The sequence below is a fragment of the Canis lupus genome, chromosome 31 (genome assembly GCF_048164855.1).
Source record: "Canis lupus baileyi chromosome 31, mCanLup2.hap1, whole genome shotgun sequence".
NCBI classification, from domain to species: domain Eukaryota; kingdom Metazoa; phylum Chordata; class Mammalia; order Carnivora; family Canidae; genus Canis; species Canis lupus.
In genome coordinates, this window is record NC_132868.1 from 28,321,784 (window position 1) to 28,328,014 (window position 6,231).

Here is a 6,231-nt window from a genome sequence, read left to right on the forward strand (position 1 = left end):
CTTTCCACTTCAGTATATTTAACTCTGTCTGTTGGTTTCATAGTATGGATATTCCATAAATTATTTAGTCATTCTCTTGCTGATGGGTTGTCAGGGTGCTTACGGTATTTTGTTCTTAGAACAATGTGGCAATAAGCATCATTTTGTAGATATGTATGCATATCTTATATTTGCTGATACTTTCATAGAATATGTCTCTAGAAGTAACATCATTGGATCAAAACATATGGGCATATAAAATTTTGACAGATACCACCAAATTGGCTTTTAAAAATGTTGAATTGGGAATCCCTGGGTGGCTCGGTGGTTTGGCCCCTGCCTTTGGCTCAGGACATGATCCTGGAGTCCCAGGATCGAGTCCCATGGGCTCCCTGCATGAAGGCTGCTTTACCCTCTGCCTGTGTCTCTCCTTCTCTGTGTGTGTGTGTCTCTCATGAATAAATAAATAAAATCTTTTTTTTTTTTTTAATGTTGTATCTTGTGGGATGCCTGGGTCCTCAGTGGTTGAGCATCTGCCTTTAGCTCAGGGCATGATCCCAGGATCTTGGGATCGAGTCCCGTATCAGGATTCTCACAGGGAGCCTGCTTTTCCCTCTGCCTATGTCTCTGCTTCTCTCTTTGTGTCTCTCATGTATAAATAAATAAAATCTTTAAAAAATTAAAAATTAAAAAATAAAAAAGTTGTATCTCCAAAAATCATGTATCATAACCGACAAGGCATGATCGATGATACAAATGATTCATGTACCCTTCAGCTGAATTTGACAGCCTCTTACCAACATTTTTACCAATACTGAATTTTAGCAATACTTTCTGGTTTTTCTATTTTTAAGGGTGAAAAATTTACATTTCATTGTTGTTATATTTTTTATTTTCCTAACTACTGGTGAAAGTGAGCATCTTTTATAAAGCTGTTCACATTTTATCATATATGAATTTACCTGCACATTTCATCAGGAGGCAGATATCTCCATCCTTCTGTAGCCAACGGGGCTCTAATAGGGATAGAAGGGGCCCCTGATACTTGGGATAGGGATATTTTGGTGCATAAATCTGGGAACCTTAAACCTCAGATTTTCCTGAGCCTTTCAAGCTGTTAGAGAGAGCTCTTTCCTCTGAAGAAAAGTCCCCTTTTGCCCAAAAAGTATGCCTCTTACATGAGGCATGTACCTCACACAATGATACTGGCTCTCTTCAAGTTCTCTCTCTGATACCCCTTATTACCTTTGGGCTCATAACCAGGGTCAGCTCTAAACCCAGCTTGAGAAGTAAAATTTGAATGTAGAAATAAATAGTTTCTACATCAAAGGTATTGTAGAATTTTAGTAATGTAATCTGGAAGGAGGTGAGAAAAAATATGTGATTGGATCTTGAAGGTGTTATTACAATGGAAAGAGTATCCCACATGCTAAAGAAAGAGGACTGATTGGCATGGGAGAACTCAATGGGGACTCAAAACTTAATGTCCAGCAGAGACACTGCAATTGGTTCTAAGAGTTTTCTGTGATGATGCAAACCTGAACATGATAAAAGGCTATGGTAAATGAAGCGAAGTTTCCAGAACTTCCTTGGCATGGTAATGAGTTGGTTCTTGGTGTAGGAATATTAGAATGGATTTACTACGGAAGGTCTAAGAACTTGCAATCTACCTGTATTCCCCAGGAGGGCTAGACATTCTCCTTACTAAGATAATAAATGCACTGGAGAGAGGCCACTGACTTTCAAGCAAAAAGCTTGGTGATCACTGCTTTCTGCAGGCTGCAGATCAAGAGTTGCTCGCTCTGCTGACTGAGCGAGCCAGGTGACCCTGAAAGGGAACTTATTGATATCAGTGTGGATGTTGGGATTCTAGAATGGCAGGGGCTAATAGATAGCACTTAACCACCACAGACAAAATGGTGTAGTTGCTGTAACAAGGCCAGAATGGCAGTCAGGGGGCCTCAACCTACAATATCATTGGCAATGCCTGAAAAAGAATGGTGTTCCTAGGTATGAGGTAGATGAATACCCAACTAAGATGTTGCTTAATTTTGTGATATTAGCTTTATCATTTTTGTTAGAATGACACATACTAATTATAAAAAATTTCCATTTTGGTGACCATTCATCCGATATCTCTTTGTGGTTGTGTTTATAATTTTACATGCAGGGGATCTGGCTACATGAGCTCTTCTAGAACCTACTTTTATAGATCAGTGCTCTGTAGGCATTTTATCAATAAAGATAATTTTACATGAGAATTTTGATTATATAAAGGCAGTATAACATGGTTTTATGAGCTTTGATACTACACCAGAATGCCTGATTTCAAATGTTCATTCCAACAGTTTCTAGTTTTGTGAAAGTAAATTGAACTCTTTGTGCTTCAATTTCCTTATCTCTGAAATGGTTAAAATAATGGTACTTATTTATTAATAAGATTCATGTGAGGATTAAATGAGTTAACATATACTTAGATCAATGCTTGCCAAGTGTTACCTATTATTAGCTATTGCTTTATAGTCTCCTAATAATGGACATTTAAGCTTTTTTTTTTTTTAAAGATTTATTTATTTATGATAGACATAGAGAGAGAGAGAGAGAGCCAGAGACAGGCTCCATGCCGGGAGCCCGATGTGGGACTTGATCCTGGGACTCCAGGATTGCGCCCTGGGCCAAAGGCAGGCTCTAAACCACTGAGCCACCCAGGGATCCCTAAGCTTTTTAAAACATATATAAACATTGCTGCAGTGACATTCTTGTCCTTGCTTTTTTTTTTTTTTTATATTTGTGTGATTCTTTTCTTAAGAAAATTCTTAGAAATGAGATTTCCAGAGCAAAAGTCATGACCATTTTCCTGAATGATAGCTTTTATACTTTTCAGAATTTACTTAAGATTTCTAGCATAAAAATTGTATCCTTCTTGGACTACACTTATAAATATGGATGTGTTCTATTATCTCTTTTTAAATTATTAAGTAAACATTTAAACTTGGGGAAAAGGGAAGTTGAGAAACACAAGCTCAAATTACCATTTGGTTTTTATGATTTTTAAATTGCTTTTAATTCCATCACCTGAATGTTTAAGCTCTGAATCTTGACCAAGGTCTCATGTTCAGAACAAGTGAGTTAGATGTGTGACCCTACACTAATGACCAGGATCCTTTGGAAAGAGATTTCTGCAACTACTGAACCAGTAGTTTAATAGATGATGTCTGAATCTTAAGGAAAATATTTCATTGGCCATCCCACCTTGGCATCCAAATGTGGCAATTAAATGCCTTCCAGTCCCTCTCATCCATGGCTTAATTGATTCTCATGGCAATATTTACTGTCTGGGTTCCTATCTCATGGCTCCTAGTCTCTTAGTCTGAGTCAATGTTGATTTCTTCTAAAGAAAGGGAACTTATTCCTTCTACTCTATTCGATCTTTGTTTTCTGCCTCTCTTAGGAAATCTCTACCTTTACTGTCTTCCCGGTTCCTTTTAAATTAACTTACTCTTTTGAGTCTTTTTTTTTTTTTCTCTAATGTAATCTCTAAGTGTCTCTCTCTAAACTATGTTTCCATACAATAGCCCTGTTTGAGAAAGAAGCTCTATCATTCCTTTTCTTTGCATATGTTCTGGTAGATGGGAGCCTGGGGAGATGGTGAAGTCAGGCATTCAGATTGTTTAGAAAGTATCTCAATTCATGTTTTTATGAATTCATTCTTCATTTATGCTTCCATTCATGTTTTCACATGGGTATCATTCATTTGCTTAGTCATTATGCATTTATTCATGCGTGAAATATTAATATACTCCAAATGCCTGCATTCAGTTCTCATTCATTCACATTCTAGCACTCATTCATTCATTTACTCATGCCTTCACTCATTCAATTATTGAATTCAATCATTTGTTTACATAAACTTCATATATTCAATCATACGGTTATTAATTTTTTCTCTGTCAGTCAAGGAAGCAGGAAACCAATGGCATATTCAAATTAGGATGATTTGCAAGGATTATTTACAAAGGTGTGGGCAGAATATAGGAAAACCCCAAGAATTAGTGTGGCACACTGGGACTAGTAATTGTTGGGCACTGTTACCACCTCTGGATCTGAAAGGGAGGGAGAAATTGAGATCTCTCATTGAGTGATTCCTCCCCGGATGAGAGGGAAACCAGGTATAAATACCATGATCTAATTCTTATCTCTTTTGCAGATCTCCTGCCAATACTTCCTCACCACCAATATGGAACCAGAAGTCGGCATGCAAGAGAAGGGATAGAGGTAGTCTACATGAGTCAGCCTTCCAGCCTGTAGAATAGAGCAGGATGAAAATGGGTGGGGACGTTTCTAGAGAAGCAAAGGAAAGATATTCCACATATTCTCTGAGATTCTGAGGCTGGTCAGCCTTCCATTTTCCCCCATTCTCCCTTTCTGCAAATGAGAAAGAACCAGCAGGAATGAGCAGAAAAATCCTACTTAGGAAATTATTTTCATAACAGAACGTCACATTGAATAGAGTCAGCCTGGCTATCCATGAATCTGTGGATTATACCTCTTTGGGAAAGTCTCTGGGCTTCTCCACTACCCATACATAATAAGAATGCTTTCTCCTGGGACAATATTTTAACAGTACATTGTATCTGGACAACTGTATTCCACATACCTTGGGGGCACAGACTGTGTCTTACTTGTCTTATATATCCCCAGCATCCAGCCGTGGCGTGGTGCAGTGTAAATGTTGAATGAAAGGATGAATGACACATGAATTTTTAAATCAGAGAGACAATGTTAAAAACTTAGGGAGGTTAACAGTATCTTGAATTTCTATCATTCTCCCACAGGGTGGCAGCAATTACCGTGGTCCAATTTTCTTATGCGTGGCATTTAGGTACCTATCTTCATCCTGTATCTTATGAATAGAATTAATCTATTTTAAAAATCATTATATCAAGGAGAGAATAATACCCTGAAGAGAAAAAAAACCCTAATATTTACTGTCACAAAGTATTAGCTATGGCATCATAAATTTTACTTTAAAAGGCCTTTGGAAAAAATGCATGTTACTAAATTTCTGAAAGAAATAAAATCTGTCTGCTGTGCAAATGGTGGATAAACAAATGAATTATCTCTGCCTCATGTGGTACCTAACTCTTATCCATTCACCCCAAATCACCAGGTTCCTCCCAAACACCTAGCTTGTTTCTTGCTCTTAAAGGTAAAATGTTCCACAGGTTCCACGTTTTTAGGTGGCTTGATTCTTTCCCCTTTTCTCTCTAGCCACTTCAATCTGTGCAGAAACTGTACACTGTGCTTCTTATTCTAGCCTGCAATGCTTGAATTCATTGCTGTTTCAGGTCATATTAACTTCTGAAAAATGGCACCATTTTTAGAAAATCGTTACTGAGTAAGTGCTTCTTTACAAGTTCAGGAGTGATGGTGTCCCACTGAGGTCAAGGGTAACTTACTGAACATGGTCCTTTCACTTAATTTTTTTTCCTCTCAGAATTCTTGCTTAGATTTTGCTGCTTTTGCACTACAGCAAAGATTTCTAAGACTTGTTTTCAAATTTACCAACCTTCTGGATGTAGCATAAATTTCGCCCTGTAACTTTAAACAAAGTTACATCTAAGAGATTAAGAATGCTAAATGTGGGGTGCCTGGGTGGCTCGGTTGATTAGGCATCCAACTCTTGATTTCAGCTCAGGACATGATTTCAAGGTCTTGAGATTGAGCCCTGTTGGGCTTGGTGCTGGGCATGGAGCCTGCTTAAGATTCTTTTTCTTCTTCTCTGCCCCTCCCCTCCCCCCCGTTCTTCCTTGAACATGGTCTCTCTCTTAAAAAAAAGAAAAAGCTAAATAAAAGACTTTTTGTAATCAAGACGTCACTGCAGAAGACAAATAGGAACACTTGGAATGGGTCGGCTGGAGCAGGAGTGAATTCCTGACATGGGGAAGAGGCCAAAAGCAAGCTAGAGCTCTAGAGTGGAGGGAAGGGGTGATACAATCGAAGGTTTCAATTTCTTAACACAGAGGAACTTAAGAAGTTTTAAAAATGGTCAGTTAAGATGTCTGCCCTACTACTGGACAGGAACAAGAGGGATAAAGAGATAGGAAGAGAATAAAGAATTAGTGTATAACACAACTGCTTTGTCCCTTGACAGGGAAGAGGGTCTTAAGAGATTGCTTCTCTTGAAAGGCTCAGGCTTTTCTCAGTTGCTAAGGGAGAGGTCATACTCTTGCAACACCTACCGCATTCCAG

The 6,231-nt window shown here is 38.2% G+C and overlaps 1 long non-coding RNA gene across 3 annotated transcripts in view; it reads left to right on the forward strand.

The window, feature by feature from the left end:
• The window catches only part of LOC140622241 (uncharacterized), a 111,560-nt gene extending 106,234 nt beyond the window's left edge, over window positions 1–5,326 (forward strand). For 2 of the 3 annotated variants that reach the window (XR_012021990.1, XR_012021991.1), the window contains exon 5: window positions 4,187–5,326. This is a non-coding gene — a long non-coding RNA (uncharacterized lncRNA). The remainder of the gene's footprint in view (window positions 1–4,186) is intronic. The other variant, XR_012021993.1, reaches the window with a different exon arrangement.
• The last annotated feature ends 905 nt before the right edge of the window (window positions 5,327–6,231 follow it).